Source organism: Lolium rigidum, chromosome 4, assembly GCF_022539505.1.
Source record: "Lolium rigidum isolate FL_2022 chromosome 4, APGP_CSIRO_Lrig_0.1, whole genome shotgun sequence".
NCBI classification, from domain to species: domain Eukaryota; kingdom Viridiplantae; phylum Streptophyta; class Magnoliopsida; order Poales; family Poaceae; genus Lolium; species Lolium rigidum.
Genome location: NC_061511.1, coordinates 136,881,680 through 136,899,807, shown reverse-complemented (window position 1 = coordinate 136,899,807; position 18,128 = coordinate 136,881,680). Strand labels below are relative to the sequence as shown.

Below are 18,128 nucleotides of genomic sequence, written 5' to 3'. Positions count from 1 at the left end.
TAATTGAACATATTTTCCTTAGTATCCTGGTTTCGCTTTTAGATGTTGTCACGTTTAGTTGATCCAGTCAAGTCTGCAGATCGCCGACTGCCGCGCCACTATCGCCTGCTGCCCCCGCCGTCGCACCCGGCGTGGCCGGTTTATATTCAGGCTTGTGAGGCGGACTGACATCTCAGGCAGGGTACAGCAGCAGCAAATGGTCGACTCTAGGTATGTTGGGTAGTCCAAACCTCGCTTGATGTTCCTTTTGTTTTAGATAGTATGGAGCTCTCGATTTCTCCCCCTTGGTTCATGCCTTCATGGTGTCATTGGCTGTGATTTTTTCTTCTCTGCTGTGGCATGTTTATGCTTCTCCATGATTATTGTGGGCTGGCACTGCCATGGTGGCCTATGGCAGGGTCAGCGTTGGTTAATTTGATGCTGATCGTTCTGGTATGGTCCGGCAATTGGCCCATGATGGTGCAGTGTTTCTTCAGCCCATTGTGTTCATGAAAGCAGACGAGCTCTCCCTGGAGGTAGCAGTCTTCTTGCTGCGGAATTTTGGTCGTCTTATGTGTTCCTGCACTTTTTTTTTGTCTGCCCATGCAACACATTTGACTGGGAACTATATGGGCTAATGCAACACTCATTTATTTGTGCATGCAGAGATGGGGAGCAACCTGCCGCTGCTGCTCTAGGTTCACGGAAAACTGTTGATCCCCTGATCAGGTAATTCTCAAGAAAATTGTTTTGACTGGGTAAGTTTGGCAGCATATTTTTCTCAACACTTGAATTATTCTTATTTCGATTTCAGAGAGAGAGAGAGAGAGAGAGAGAGAGAGCGACACAAGATTAACTTGCCAGTGTGCCTGACATTTGGGATGAAAGTGAGTCCCATGTGCATCCCATCATAATTAGTGGAAGGTGACAGAACTGTGTTTTTAACCCATTGTAACAAAAAGTTTCTCATTATGTGAAGTGGAAATTAATGGCTTCACATTAGCTCTGCCCCAAAAGCTGTGCTTCTGTGAAATATGGTCCATTAAAAAAAAAAATTAGGACACAGAACATGAGCTTGGAACTACTAATACCATGGTTTTTATTAGAATAGTTGTTTCAGTGTCATGACTCCTTGGAAGGAGCTTATGGTGAATTGGTGATAGTTATGCATTGCTATCAAATTAGATCTTCTCAGATGTTGGATTTTATAAACAATGCTGTAATCAACCTTGTGGATGCCTATCACATGCTTCTTTATTACTTTGTAGTTCTTATGACACAAGTTTGCTCACAGAGTTTACTTACTCACAACTCTACCCTGCAAGTTAGCTATGTCAAATGTTCTAGGACCTTCATTCATTGAGCTGTATGTATACACTTACCAGTACTATACATAATGTGGTCTTTGGTTTTGGATGGAGACTATATAGAGCAGACAAGCAGACAAATCACTTATATCCCCATGATACTGCGGCACAGAGTATCCTTTTAGTCATTTTTTTTGTTGTAGGTAGTTGAGTAGAGAAGAAGAAAACCGAACTATTTCCCCCGCCATTAGCTCATGTTCTTTGACCACCAACTTATTAGAACAATTTAAATGAGTGACCAAGATAAATCAGGGGTAATTATTGTGCTTTTTCTCATCTCAACGGGGTTCTTTTTCTTAAACTGTACCAACAATGCAAAAAACCTTGAACAAAGGTGTGTCAAAATAGACACAATGTAGGAAACTTGCGCGTGGTCGAATCTGGGAAACAGAGATAGAGACTGGAGGAATTGTATACGAGTTATGTTCTCCTCCATGGTAGATCGCCTGGTAGAGGTTACATAAAGCGTCTTCGCTTCAGTTTTCCTTCTTAGGAATAACTACTGTTTACTCGTGCCGCTATTACAGGGGAGAAACCTTCGAAGGCTCTATACCAAGGAATCTGGAGTTTATAGTACACATGTACTTCCTCATAAACCAATTGGTAATATCTTTTATTTTCTGATCATTGGATAAAATCCATTGACCTACTGCATAATTTTCATGTAGTAACACTGTTGTTTGTAAAAACGAACATCAGAAATAACAGGCATATTTTCCTTTTCTGAATTCTAATTCTTGCAGATAACTGAATTAATTAGTAAATAAGTCCTTGAGCATGTTGTTACAAGGAATCAATTTATAGATCGAACAAATAATGTTTCTCGGTGAGGTCTGTTGATGTGATTCTTATCTAGATTCAGGATTTTGTCTAGGATTGTTTCTGAAATCATCTAAATTCAACAACATTTGTCTTCCTTCTGAAAATTATTTGTAAGTTTTCAACTGTTGTTGTGTACAAATTTGTTGAGGAGACTGGTGAGGACAACAGGCCGAAGATAGGAGTTGTTGATTGTATGCTGGAGAAGGCACCAGAGGGAACGGTGACATAAGCATTGGTGCTGCGACAACGAGTGTTGTCGTGGTCATTATGTGGTCAATTGCATTGAGCCACAAAGAGCTCATTACCTTTGGCTCCAGTTGATATATGTTGTTTCCTATATTAATAATTTCTGTTACGGAGAGTGTCTTGTGATGTTACTTAAACCTATTATGATTTTGGGTGTGTACCTGAAGGAAGTGCAAGAATATGGTTTTAGGCTTTCAGATTTGGACTTAGAGTAGGATCTTGCATTAATTTTCTACTGTAGTAATTGCAATGATGGGATATCAGAAATAATCTTTCAGCCTTCTCACCATAGATATTAAAATCCTACTTTACCTGGTTGTTTCTTCCCTTCTGCTGGGGTCCAAATAGCTTAGCTAAGTATACCAATTGTACACTATTCATTTTCAATTTCCTGAGCTTGCTTGCCTCCTGAAACCTGAATTGCTCTGGGATTTGATTGAAAGATTTGGCTTTCCCGATGGTCTTTGGTTGGTTATTCAGTACTCTTGGATTTTATTAGTAATGTTGGCGCAACACAAACATTAGATTTCTACAGTGAAGTGTGACATACTCACAATCTAGCTAAAAATCACAATCTAGCTAAAAATTTGATATTTATTTTGTATCTGTGAATACAGGTATTGTACCTATTTGAGTTCGGGTAGTTCGTCTAGATGGAACAATTGGTTTTCATTGTTGTAGATATTTGAGTTCGAGTATAGATGAAAACCCAGTCATTTAGCACCAATAGAAATCACTATCACTCAACCACACATGGTGCGGCGTGCCGCCGCGCCCTTCCTTGCTAGTTAACATAACATGGTATTCTCTATCCATCGGATCCCGACAAACACAACATAGAGTATTACAGATAGATGATCTTGATCATGTTAGGCAGCTCACAAGATCCAACAATGAAGCACAATGAGGAGAAGACAACCATCTAGCTACTGCTATGGACCCATAGTCCAGGGGTGAACTACTCACTCATCACTCCGGAGGCGACCATGGCGGTGTAGAGTCCTCCGGGAGATGAATCCCCTCTCCGGCAGGGTGCCGGAGGAGATCTCCAGAATCCCCCGAGATGGGATCGGCGGCGGCGGCATCTCAGTAAGGTTTTCCGTATCGTGGTTTTTCGCCTCAGGGGTTTCGCGACGGAGGCTTTAAGTAGGCGGAAGGGCAGAGTCGGGGGGCTAACGAGGGGCCCACACCACAGGGCGGCGCGGGCCCCCCCTTGGCCGTGCCGCCAAGTGTTCTGGCCACCTCGTGGCCCCACTTCGTATGCTCTTCGGTCTTCTGGAAGGTTCGTGGCGAAATAGGCCTCTGGGTCTTTGTTTCGTCCAATTCCGAGAATAGTTCGTTACTAGGATTTCTGAAACCAAAAACAGCAGAAAACAGGAACTGGCACTTCGGCATCTTGTTAATAGGTTAGTTCCAGAAAATGCACGAATATGACATAAAGTGTGCATAAAACATGTAGGTATCATCAATAATATGGCATAGAACATAAGAAATTATCGATACGTCGGAGACGTATCATCGGGATCCGATGGATAGAGAATATTATGTTATGTTGATTATCAATCTATTACCTATGTGTTGTTTATGATCTTGCATGCTCTCCGTTATTAGTAGAGGCTCTGGCCAAGTTTTTGCTCTTAACTCCAAGAGGGAGTATTTATGCTCGATAGTGGGTTCATGCCTCCATTAAATCTGGGACAGTGACGGAAAGTTCTAAGGTTGTGGATGTGCTTGTTGCCACTAGGGATAAAACATTGATGCTATGTCCGAGGATGTAGTTATTGATTACATTACGCACCATACTTAATGCAATTGTCCGTTGTTTTGCAACTTAATACTGGAAGGGGTTCGGATGATAACTCGAAGGTGGACTTTTTAGGCATAGATGCATGCTGGATAGCGGTCTATGTACTTTGTCGTAATGCCCAATTAAATCTCACAATATTTATCATATCATGTATGTGCATTGTCATGCCCTCTCTATTTGTCAATTGCCCGATCGTAATTTATTCACCCAACATGCTATTTATCTTATGGGAGAGACACCTCTAGTGAACTCGTGGACCCCGGTCCATTCTTTTACATCGAATACAATCTACTCGCAATACTTGTTCTACTGTTTTCTCGCAAACAATCATCATCCACACTATACATCTAATCCTTTGTTACAGACAAGCCGGCGAGATTGACAACCTCACTGTTTTGTTGGGGCAAAGTACTTTGGTTGTGTTGTGCAGGTTCCACGTTGGCGCCGGAATCCCTGGTGTTGCGCCGCACTACATCTCGCCGCCATCAACCTTCAACGTGCTTCTTGACTCCTACTGGTTCGATTAAACCTTGGTTTCTTATCGAGGGAAACTTGTTATCGTGCGCATCACACCTTCCTCTTGGGGTTCCCAACGGACGTGTCAACTACACGCATCAAGCAAATTTCCGGCGCCGTTGCCGGGGAGATCAAGACACGCTGCAAGGGAGTCTCCACAATCCAATCTCTTTACTTTGTTTTGTCTTGCTTTATTTTATTTACTACTTTGTTTGCTGCATTATATCAAAACACAAAAAAAAATAGTTGCTAGCTTTACTTTATTTACTGTCTTGCACTCTATATCAAAAACACAAAAAAATTAGTTACTTGCATTTACTTTATCTAGTTTGCTTTATTTAATACTGCTAAAATGGCCACTCCTGAAAATACTAAGTTGTGTGACTTCACAACCACAAATAATAATGATTTCTTGTGCACACCTATTGCTCCACCTGCTACTACGAGCAGAATTCTTTGAAATTAAACCTCGCTTTCTTGAATCTTGTTATGAGAGAGCAATTTTCTGGTGTTAGTTCTGATGATGCTGCTTCTCATCTCAATAATTTTGTTGAATTGTGTGAAATGCAAAAGTATAAAGATGTAGATGGTGACATTATAAAATTAAAATTGTTTCCTTTTCTCATTAAGAGGAAGAGCTAAAGATTGGTTGCTATCTCTGCCTAAGAATAGTATTGATTCATGGACTAAATGCAAGGATGCTTTTATTGGTAGATATTATCCCCCTGCTAAAATTATATCTTTGACAAGTAGCATAATGAATTTTAAACAATTGGATAATGAGCATGTTGCACAAGCTTGGGAAAGAATGAAATCTTTGGTTAAAAATTGCCCAACCCATGGACTGACTACTTGGATGATCATCCAAACCTTTTATGCAGGATCGAACTTTTCTTCGCGAAACCTATTGGATTCAGCTGCTGGAGGTACCTTTATGTCCATCACTCTTGGTGAAGCAACAAAGCTCCTTGATAATATGATTATTAATTACTCTGAATGGCACACGGAAAGAGCTCCACAAGGTAAGAAGGTAAATTCTGTCGAAGAAACCTCTTCCTTGGGTGATAAGATTGATGATATTATGTCTATGCTTGTGAATGATAGGACTAATGTTGATCCTAATAATGTTCTGTTAGCTTCATTGGTTTCCCAAGAAGAACATGTTGATGTAAACTTCATTAAAAATAATAATTCCAACCTCAATGCTTATCGGAACAATTCTAGTAATAACTGTAGACCATATCCTTATAATAATGGTAACGGTTATGGTAATTCTTATGGGAATTCTTACAAAATAATAGGAACACACCCCCTGGACTTGAAGCTATGCTTAAAGAATTTATTAGTACACAAACTGCTTTTAACAAATCTGTTGAAGAAAAGCTTGGGAAAATTGATATACTTGCTTCTAAAGTCGATAGTCTTGTTGCTGATGTTGATCTTTTGAAATCGAAAGTTATGCCCAATAGGGATATTGAAAATAAAATTGTTACTACAGCAAATGCCATCCAAGTTAGAATTAATGAGAATATAAGATTGATGGCCGAATTGCATGCTAGGTGGGAAAGAGAAGAAAATGGAAAACTTGCTAAAGAGAATAATGTAGCTAAAGTTTGGACTATTACCACCACTAGTAATGTTAATGATTCACATGTTGCTGCACCTCCTACTATCAATGGTAAAATAATTGGTGTTGGCAATGTTTCTACTCCTAGTGCAAAGCGTGCAAAATTGCCTGAAACTGCTAAAACTGCTGAAACTGCCTGTGATAAAACTGCTGAAATTTTTTCCAACATTGGGGATGATGATCCCATTGCTTTAGATTATAATGGTTTGGATTTTGATGATTTCCACATCTCTGAAGTTATAAAGTTCTTACAAAAACTTGCTAAGAGTCCCAATGCTAGTGCTATAAATTTAGCTTTCACAAAACATATTACAAATGCTCTCATAAAAGCTAGAGAAGAGAAACTAAAACTTGAAACTTCTATTCCTAGGAAGCTAGAGGATGGTTGGGAGCCCATCATTAAGATGAAGGTCAATAACTTTTATTGTAATGCTTTATGTGATCTTGGTGCAAGTAATTCCGTTATGCCTAAGAAAATTTATAATATGCTTGACTTGCCACCATTGAAAAATTGTTATTTGGATGTTAATCTTGTTGATAATGCTATAAAGAAACCTTTGGGGAGAGTTGATAATGTTTGCATTACCGTTAACAATAACCTTGTCCCCGTTGATTTTGTTGTCTTGGATATTGAATGCAAAGCATCTTGTCCCATTATATTGGGAAGACCTTTTCTTCGAACCGTTGGAGCTACCATTGATATGAAGGAAGGTAATATTAAATATCAATTTCCTCTCAAGAAAGGTATGGAACACTTCCCTAGAAAGAGAATGAAGTTACCTTTTGATTCTATTATTAGAACAACTTATGATGTTGATACTTCGTCTCTTGATAATACTTGATATACACTTTCACGCGCCTAGCTGAAAGGCGTTAAAGAAAAGCGCTTATGGGAGACAACCCATGTTTTTACTACAGTATTTTTGTTTTATATTTGAGTCTTGGAAGTTGTTTACTACTGTAGCAACCTCTCCTTATCTTAGTTTTGTGCTTTGTTGTGCCTAGTAAAGTCTTTGATAGTAAGGTTCATACTAGATTTGGATTACTGCGCAGTAATAGATTTCTTTGCTGTCACGAATTTCGACCTGCCCCTCTGGAGGTAGCTCAGAAAAATATGCCAATTTACGTGCGTGATCCTCAGATATGTACGCAACTTTCATTCAATTTGGGCATTTTCAATTGAGCAAGTCTGGTGCCTCAATAAAATCCATCTTTACGGACTGTTCTGTTTTGACAGATTCTGCCTTTTATTTCGCATTGCCTCTTTTGCTATGGTGGATGAATTTCTTTGTTCCATTAATGTCCAGTAGCTTTATGCAATGTCCAGAAGTGTTAAGAATGATTGTGTCACCTCTGAACATGTTAATTTTTATTGTGCACTAACCCTCTAATGAGTTGTTTCGAGTTTGGTGTGGAGGAAGTTTTCAAGGATCAAGAGAGGAGGATGATACAATATGATCAAGGAGAGTGAAAGCTCTAAGCTTGGGGATGCCCCGGTGGTTCACCCCTGCATATTTTAAGAAGACTCAAGCGTCTAAGCTTGGGGATGCCCAAGGCATCCCCTTCTTCATCGACAACATTATCGGGTTCCTCCCCGAAACTATATTTTTATTCCATCACATCTTATGTGCTTTGCTTGGAGCGTCGGTTTGTTTTCGTTTTTGTTTTGTTTGAATAAAATGGATCCTAGCATTCATTGTGTGGGAGATAGACACGCTCCGCTGTTGCATATGGACAAATATGTCCTTAGGCTTTACTCATAGTATTCATGGCGAAGGTTGAATCTTCTTCGTTAAATTGTTATATGGTTGGAATCGGGAAATGCTACATGTAGTAATTCTAAAATGTCTTGAATAATTTGATACTTGGCAATTGTTGTGCTCATGTTTAAGCTCTTGCATCATATACTTTGCACCTATTAATGAAGAAACACCTAGAGCTTGCTAAATTTGGTTTGCATATTTGGTCTCTCTAAAGTATAGATAATTTCTAGTATTGAGTTTTGAACAACAAGGAAGACGGTGTAGAGTCTTATAATGTTTACAATGTGTCTTTTATGTGAGTTTTGCTGCACCGGTTCATCCTTGTGTTTGTTTCAAATAACCTTGCTAGCCTAAACCTTGTATCGAGAGGGAATACTTCTCATGCATCCAAATCCTTGAGCCAACCACTATGCCATTTGTGTCCACCATATCTACCTACTACATGATATTTCTCCGCCATTCCAAAGTAAATTGCTTGAGTGCTACCTTTAAAATTTCCATTCTTTACCTTTACAATATATAGCTCATGGGACAAATAGCTTAAAAACTATTGTGGTATTGAATATGTACTTATGCACTTTATCTCTTATTAAGTTGCTTGTTGTGCGATAACCATGTTTCCGGGGACGCCATCAACTCCTCTTTGTTGAATATCATGTGAGTTGCTATGCATGTCCGTCTTGTCCGAAGTAAGGGAGATCTACCACTTTAATGGTTAGAGCATGCATATTGTTAGAGAAGAACATTGGGCCGCTAACTAAAGCCATGAATCATGGTGGAAGTTTCAGTTTTGGACATATATCCTCAATCTCATATGAGAATACTAATTGTTGCTACATGCTTATGCATTAAAGAGGAGTCCATTATCTGTTGTCCATGTTGTCCCGGTATGGATGTCTAAGTTGAGAATAATCAAAAGCGAGAAATCCAAAATGCGAGCTTTCTCCTTAGACCTTTGTACGAGGCGGCATGGAGGTACCCCTTTGTGACACTTGGTTAAAACATGTGTATTGCGATGATCCCGGTAGTCCAAGCTAATTAGGACAAGGTGCGGGCACTATTAGTATACTATGCATGAGGCTTGCAACTTATAAGATATAATTTACATGATACATGTGCTTTATTACTACCGTTGACAAAATTGTTTCTTGTTTTCAAAATAAAAGCTCTAGCACAAATATAGCAATCGATGCTTTCCTCTGCGAAGGACCTTTCTTTTACTTTTATGTTGAGTCAGTTCACCTATTTCTCTCCACCTCAAGAAGCAAACACTTGTGTGAACTGTGCATTGATTCCTACATACTTGCATATTGCACTTGTTATATTACTCTATGTTGACAATTATCCATGAGATATACATGTTATAAGTTGAAAGCAACCACTGAAACTTAATCTTCCTTTGTGTTGCTTCAATACCTTTACTTTGATTTATTGCTTTATGAGTTAACTCTTATGCAAGACTTATTGATGCTTGTCTTTAAGTACTATTCATGAAAAGTCTTTGCTTTATGATTCATTTGTTTACTCATGTCATTACCATTGTTTTGATCGCTGCATTCATTACATATGTTTACAATAGTATGATCAAGGTTATGATGGCATGTCACTCCAGAAATTATCTTTGTTATCGTTTACCTGCTCGGGAAGAGCAGGAACTAAGCTTGGGGATGCTGATACGTCTCAGACGTATCGATAATTTCTTATGTTCCATGCCACATTATTGATGATATCTACATGTTTTATACACATTATATGTCGTATTTATGCATTTTCCGGCACTAACCTATTAACGAGATGCCGAAGAGCCGATTGCTTGTTTTCTACTGTTTTTGGTTTCAGAAATCCTACAAAGGAAATATTCTCGGAATTGGACAAAATCAACGCCCGGGGTCCTATTTTTGCACGAAGCTTCCGGAAGACCGAGGGGAAAGGAAGTGGGGCCACGAGGCGCCGCCACAACGAGGCGGCGCGGCCTGGCCCTTGGCCGCGCGGCCACGGCGTGTGGGGCCCTCGTGTGGCCCCGCGTTGCCCTTCCGCCTACTTAAAGCCTTCGTCGCGAAACCCCCGGTACCGAGAGCCACGATACGGAAAACCTTACTGTGACGCCGCCGCCGCCAATCCCATCTCGGGGGATTCAGGAGATCACCTGCGGCACCCTGCCGGAGAGGGGATTCATCTCCCGGAGGACTCTTCACCGCCATGGTCGCCTCCGGAGTGATGAGTGAGTAGTTCACCCCTGGACTATGGGTCCATAGCAGTAGCTAGATGGTTGTCTTCTCCTCATGTGCTTCATTGTCGGATCTTGTGAGCTGCCTAACATGATCAAGATCATCTATCTGTAATTCTATATGTTGTGTTTGTCGGGATCCGATGGATAGAGAATATTATGTTATGTTGATTATCAATCTATTACCTAAGTGTTGTTTATGATCTTGCATGCTCTCCGTTATTAGTAGAGGCTCTGGCCAAGTTTTTGCTCTTAACTCCAAGAGGGAGTATTTATGCTCGATAGTGGGTTCATGCCTCCATTAAATCTGGGACGAGTGACGAGAAAGTTCTAAGGTTGTGGATGTGCTTGTTGCCACTAGGGATAAAACATTGATGCTATGTCCGAGGATGTAGTTATTGATTACATTACGCACCATACTTAATGCAATTGTCACGTTGTTTTGCAACTTAATACTGGAAGGGGTTCGGATGATAACCTGAAGGTGGACTTTTAGGCATAGATGCATGTCTGGATAGCGGTCTATGTACTTTGTCGTAATGCCCAATTAAATCTCACAATATTTATCATATCATGTATGTGCATTGTCATGCCCTCTCTATTTGTCAATTGCCCGATCGTAATTTGTTCACCCAACATGCTATTTATCTTATGGGAGAGACACCTCTAGTGAGCTGTGGACCCCGGTCCATTCTTTTACATCGAATACAATCTACTTGCAATACTTGTTCTACTTGTTTTCTCGCAAACAATCATCATCCACACTATACATCTAATCCTTAGTTACAGCAAGCCGGTGAGATTGACAACCTCACTGTTTCGTTGGGGCAAAGTACTTTGGTTGTGTTGTGCAGGTTCCACGTTGGCGCCGGAATCCCTGGTGTTGCGCTGCATTACATCCCGCCGCCATCAACCTCCAACGTGCTTCTTGACTCCTACTGGTTCGATTAAACCTTGGTTTCTTACTGAGGGAAACTTGCTACTGTGCGCATCACACCTTCCTCTTGGGGTTCCCAACGGACGTGTCAACTACACGCATCAGGGCGCCGCCACACTAGGGCGACGCGGCCTAAGGGGGGCCCGCGCGGCCCTAGCGTGTGGGGCCCTCGTGACTCTCCCGACTCCGCCCTTCCGCCTACTTAAAGCCTCCGTCACGAAACCCCCAGTACCGAGAGCCACGATACGGAAAACCTTCCAGAGACGCCGCCGCCGTCAATCCCATCTCGGGGGATTCAGGAGATCGCCTCCGGCACCCTGCCGGAGAGGGAATCATCTCCCGGAGGTCTCTTCATCGCCATGATCGCCTCCGGATCGATGTGTGAGTAGTTCACCCCTGGACTATGGGTCCATAGCGGTAGCTAGATGGTCGTCTTCTCCCCATTGTGCTATCATGTTAGATCTTGTGAGCTGCCTATCATGATCAAGATCATCTATTTGTAATCCTTCATGTTGTGTTTGTTGGGATCCGATGAATATTGAATACTATGTCAAGTTGATTATCAATCTATCATATATGTTATTTATGTTCTTGCATGCTCTCCGTTGCTAGTAGAGGCTCGGCCAAGTTGATACTTGTGACTCCAAGAGGGAGTATTTATGCTCGAAAGTGGGTTCATGCCTCCATTAAATGCGGGACGGTGACGGAAAGTTCTAAGGTTGTGGATGTGCTTGTTGCCACTAGGGATAAAACATCGATGCTTTGTCTAAGGATATTTGTGTTGATTACATTACGCACCATACTTAATGCAATTGTCCGTTGTTTACAACTTAATGCTGGAAGGGGTTCGGATGATAACTCTGAAGGTGGACTTTTTAGGCATAGATGCATGCTGGATAGCGGTCTATGTACTTTGTCGTAATGCCCTGATTAAATCTCATAGTACTCATCATGATGTATGTATGTGCATTGTTATGCCTTCTTTATTTGTCAATTGCCCAACTGTAATTTGTTCACCCAACATCTGCTATCTTATGGGAGAGACACCGCTAGTGATCTGTGGACCCCGGTCCTATTCTTTACATCTGAAATACAAACTGCTGCAATTGTTCTTTACTGTTCTTCGCAAACAACCATCATCATCCACACTATACATCTAATCTTTTGTTTACAGCAAGCCGGTGAGATTGACAACCTCGCTGTTACGTTGGGGCAAAGTTCTGTGATTGTGTTGTGCAGGTTCCACGTTGGCGCCGGAATCCCTGGTGTTGCGCCGCACTACACTCCTCCGCCATCAACCTTCAACGTGCTTCTTGACTCCTACTAGTTCGATAAACCTTGGTTTCTTACTGAGGGAACTTGCTGATGTACGCATCACACCTTCCACTTGGGGTTCCCAACGGGCGTGTGCTTTACGCGTCATCACCCACCTCCTCCACCTCTCCCGCAAACGCTTAGCGAAGCTCCGCCGGAATTCTCCATCTCCACCGCCACCACGCCGTCGTGCTGCCGGATTCAAGGAGGAGCTACTACTTCCGCTGCCCGCTGGAACGGGGAGAAGGACGTCGTCTTCATCAACACCGAACGTGTGACCGGGTAAGGAGGTGCTGCCCGATTGTGGCACCGTCAAGATCTTCTACGCGCTTTTGAAAGCGGCAAGTGATCGTCTACCGCAGCAACAAGAGCCTCATCTTGTAGGCTTTGGAAATATTCAAGGGTGAGTCTCGATCATCTCCGCGTTGCTCCCATCTTCTAGATTGCATCTTGGTTTGGTTTGCGTTCTCGCGGTAGGAAATTTTTTATTTTCTATGCAACGTATCCCCAATAATTTCCCCTTGCTGTCTATGTCTGATGGCAAAGAGAGACTGCTCATGCTGAAGTGTCCGATGACAGAGGATGGTGAAGAGATGAATGGCGTCGGCCGGTAGATCGCAGAACGTATATGTAGTGGTCTATCGACGAAGAGAGCGGCGGTTGCTCTTCCGCGAAGTTAGTGCTCCATTACAGCGGTTCGCGCGTCGAAACCATTGCGACGGTTCCCGGCAAGGCATTTGGGCAGACCCAGGCCACTTCGCGGTCCATTACGGCGGTTCAATACATCGATGGACATGGTTGCCACTCGACGGTTCCCCTTTTCGGCGACTGCAACGTCGCTATTTACGGGATGGTTGAGTGTCAGGACGCGACCCTGGGCTTGCGGCTGGAAAAAAATGGGCCTCCCCAAGCTAAGCTTTACATTCATCCGGTACTAAATAGCGCCGGATTTTGGCCTGAAAAACCCCAATAAGTGGAGATGATCTAACACCTGCCTAGGGTCGTCCTATTCATCGCGTTAAGCGACGATAACGTTCGCTCCCGCTTAGAGAATCAGCTGTCCCAGTCCCGGTGTCCCACAGTAAGTTGGGTTCAGCCCATGTTTCATACGTGCAGTCGTTTTCCTTTTAAATTCTCTTCATTGGTCAGAACCTGACTTTCACTTACTTTCACGTACTTGCAAGCAATCCATCAAAGGAAAACATAACAATTTGATCTAATATGAAGCGAGAGACTACAATTGCCCCTAGTAAGTGTGAACAAATTTCGAAAAATGAACAGATTTTGGATTTAAACATTCAAAATAGAACGATTTTAGAATCAGAACAAATTTTGAAAATGAACAATTATAGAATCAGAACAAGTTTTGAGAATGAACCAAATTTCAAAACTAAACAAATATTGAAATTGAACAATTTTAGAATCAGAATAAATTTTGGATTTGAACAAAAATTTAATGTGAACAAGCTTCGAATGTGAACGAATTTCTAAAATGAACTAATTTCAAGTTTGATCTAATTTCAAAGATGAAAAAAATTTCGAATGTGAACAAATTTCAAAAAATGAACGGATTTCTGAATTGAACAATTTTTAAATTGAACGAATTTAGAATCAGAACAAAATTCAATATTCAAAATCGAAAATGATCAAATTTCAAATTTGATCTAAGTTGAAAGTAGGAACATATTAAAATAAAGAAAGTAGAAGGATAAAATATTGTGAAGATCAAAAAACAAAAAACAGGAGAAACCAAATGAAAATTTTAAAATAGGAAAACAAATAAAAAGAAAACCTCGTACTCCCAAGTCTAGATGTCTTGATCGCTACCTTCCTGTGCATACGACATCAGCCAGGTCTCTAAAAAATAACCAGCCCGTCTCGTGCAGAAAGCAGCATCAGTGTTACGCATGAGAAAAGGAAGAGAGAAGCAATCGGGAGTAAATGGGCCAAGCCCAGTATGGACGTGGGGTGCGCGGCAGCGGCGCGCCCGATAGAGCCCGCTTTGAGCGGTGAATAGGATTCACCACCTACCTTCCTGGCACACTTCATTGCAAACCCAGGCCCCGGCCGGCATTTGAGTGGGGCCGGGCCGAATCGCACTGGGGCGATTTACACAAAAATAACCCAAAACTGAAAGAAAAGCACAGACTGACCCTCCGGCGAAACTATTTCACGAATCTAACCCTTTTGTGTGACGCCCCTCCCAAGGGCGCCACACATGCCCATGTGGCGCCTCTAGCTCTGGCGCCACACACCCATCCGACGTGGCCCGTTGATGGCGTGTATTTCACACGTTCGTTGGGCAACCCCAAGAGGAAGGTATGATGCGCACAGCAGCAAGTTTTCCCTCGGAAAGAAACCAAGGTTTATCGAACCAGGAGGAGCCAAGAAGCACGTTGAAGGTTGATGGCGGCGGGATGTAGTGCGGCGCAACACCAGGGATTCCGGCGCCGACGTGGAACCTGCACAACACAACCAAAGTACTTTGCCCCAACGAAACAGTGAGGTTGTCAATCTCACCGGCTTGCTGTAACAAAGGATTAACCGTATTGTGTGGAAGATGATTGTTTGCAGAGAAAATCGTAAAACAAGTATTGCAGCAGATTTGTATATCAGTATTAAAAGAATGGACCGGGGTCCACAGTTCACTAGAGATGTCTCTCCCATAAGATAAAAGCATGTTGGGTGAACAAATTACAGTCGGGCAATTGACAAATAGAGAGGGCATAACAATGCACATACATGACATGATAAGTATAGTGAGATTTAATTGGGCATTACGACAAAGTACATAGACCGCCATCCAACCGCATCTATGCCTAAAAAGTCCACCTTCAGAGTTATCATCCGAACCCCCTCCAGTATTAAGTTGCTAACAACAGACAATTACATTAAGTATGGTGCGTAATGTAATCAACAACTACATCCTCGGACATAGCGCCAATGTTTTATCCCTAGTGGCAACAAGCACAACACAACCTTAGAACTTTCTCGTCACTCGTCCCGGTGTCAATGCGGGCATGAACCCACTATCGAGCATAACTACTCCCTCTTGGAGTTAAAAGCAAAAACTTGGCCGAGCCTCTACTAGTAACGGAGAGCATGCAAGATCATAAACAACACATATGTAATAACTTGATAATTAACATGACATGGTATTCTCTATCCATCGGATCCCGACAAACACAACATAGAGAATTACGGATAGATGATCTTGATCATGTTAGGCAGCTCACAAGATCCAACAATGAAGCACAATGAGGAGAAGACAACCATCTAGCTACTGCTATGGACCCATAGTCCAGGGGTGAACTACTCACTCATCACTCCGGAGGCGACCATGGCGGTGTAGAGTCCTCCGGGAGATGAATCCCCTCTCCGGCAGGGTGCCGGAGGAGATCTCCGGAATCCCCCGAGATGGGATCGGCGGCGGCGGCGTCTCGGCAAGATTTTCCGTATCGTGGTTTTTCGCATCGGGGGTTTCGCGACGGTGGTTTTAAGTAGGCGGAAGGGCGAGTCGGGGGCCCGACGAGGGGCCCACACCATAGGGCGGCGCGGCCCCCTTGGCCGCGCCGCCCTGTGGTGTCGCCACCTCGTGGCCCCACTTCGTATGCTCTTCTGTCTTCCGGAAGCTCCGTGGAAAAATAGGCCCCCGGGTCTTCGTTTCGTCCAATTCCGAGAATATTTCGTTACTAGGATTTCGAAACCAAAAACAGCAGTAAAACGAGAACCGGCACTTCGGCATCTTGTTAATAGGTTAGTTCCGGAAAATGCACGAATATGACATAAAGTGTGCATAAAACATGTAGGTATCATCAATAATATGGCATAGAACATAAGAAATTATCGATACGTCGGAGACGTATCAAGCATCCCCAAGCTTAGTTCTGCTCGTCCCGAGCGAGGTAAAACGATAACAAAGATAATTTCTGAAGTGATATGCCATCATAACCTTGATCATACTATTTGTAAACATATGTAGTGGATGCAGCGATCAAAACAATGGTAATGACATAAGTAAACAGGTGAATCATATAGCAAAGACTTTTCATGAATAGTACTTCAAGACAAGTATTAATAAGTCTTGCATAAGAGTTAACTCATAAAGCAATAAATCAAAGTAAAGGCATTGAAGCAACACAAAGGAAGATTAAGTTTCAGCGGTTGCTTTCAACTTGTAACATGTATATCTCATGGATAATTGTCAACATAGAGTAATATAACAAGTACAATATGCAAATATGTAGGAATCAATGCACAGTTCACACAAGTGTTTGCTTCCGAGGTGGAGAGAGATAGGTGAACCGACTCAACATAAAAGTAAAAAAGAATGGTCCTTCAAAGAGGAAAGCATCGATTGCTATATTTGTGCTAGAGCTTTTGTTTTGAAAACATGAAACAATTTTGTCAACGGTAGTAATAAAGCATATGAGTTATGTACATTATATCTTACAAGTTGCAAGTCTCATGCATAGTATACTAATAGTGCCCGCACCTTGTCCTAATTAACTTGGACTACCGGATCTTTGCAATGCACATGTTTTGACCAAGTGTCACAATGGGGTACCTCCATGCCGCCTCGTACAAAGGTCTAAGGAGAAAGCTCGCATTTTGGATTTCTCGCTTTTGATTATTCTCAACTTAGACATCCATACCGGGATAACATGGACAACAGATAATGGACTCCTCTTTAATGCATAAGCATGTGGCAACAATTATTATTCTCATATGAGATTGAGGATATATGTCCAAGACTCGAAACTTCCACCATGAATCATGGCTTTAGTTAGCGGCCCAAAGTTCTTCTCTAACAATATGCATGCTCTAACCATGAAGGTGGTAGATCTCTCTTGCTTCAGACAAGACGGACATGCATAGCAACTCACATGATATTCAACAAAAAATAGTTGATGGCGTCCCCAGAAGCATGGTTATCGCACAACAAGCAACTTAATAAGAGATAAAGTGCATAAGTACATATTCAATACCACAATAGTTTTTAAGCTATTTGTCTCATGAGCTATATATTGTAAAGGTGAATGATGGAATTTTAAAGGTAGCACTCAAGCAATTTACTTTGGAATGGCGGATAAATACCATGTAGTAGGTAGGTATGGTGGACACAAATGGCATAGTGGTTGGCTCAAGTATTTTGGATGCATGAGAAGTATTCCCTCTCGATACAAGGTTTAGGCTAGCAAGGTTATTTGAAACAAACACAAGGATGAACGGTACAGCAAAACTCACATAAAAGACATATGGTAAACATTATAAGACTCCATACCGTCTTTCTTGTTGTTCAAAATTCAATACTAGATGTTATCTAGACTCTAGAGAAACCAAATATGCAAACCAAATTAGCAAGCTCTAAGTATTTCTTCATTAATGGGTGCAAAGTATATGATGCAAGAGCTTAAACATGAGCACAACAATTGCCAAGTATCAAATTATCCAAGACATTTTAGAGTTACTACATGTAGCATTTTCCAATTCCAACCATATAACAATTTAACGAAGAAGAAA

General features: G+C 41.8%; 1 long non-coding RNA gene across 1 annotated transcript; it reads left to right on the top strand.

Moving 5' to 3' along the window:
- Positions 1–246: 246 nt before the first annotated feature.
- Positions 247–2,167, top strand: LOC124649046. The gene is made up of 3 exons (XR_006986516.1): positions 247–515; positions 646–708; positions 1,874–2,167. It is a non-coding gene; the product is annotated as an uncharacterized LOC124649046 (long non-coding RNA).
- Positions 2,168–18,128: the final 15,961 nt, after the last annotated feature.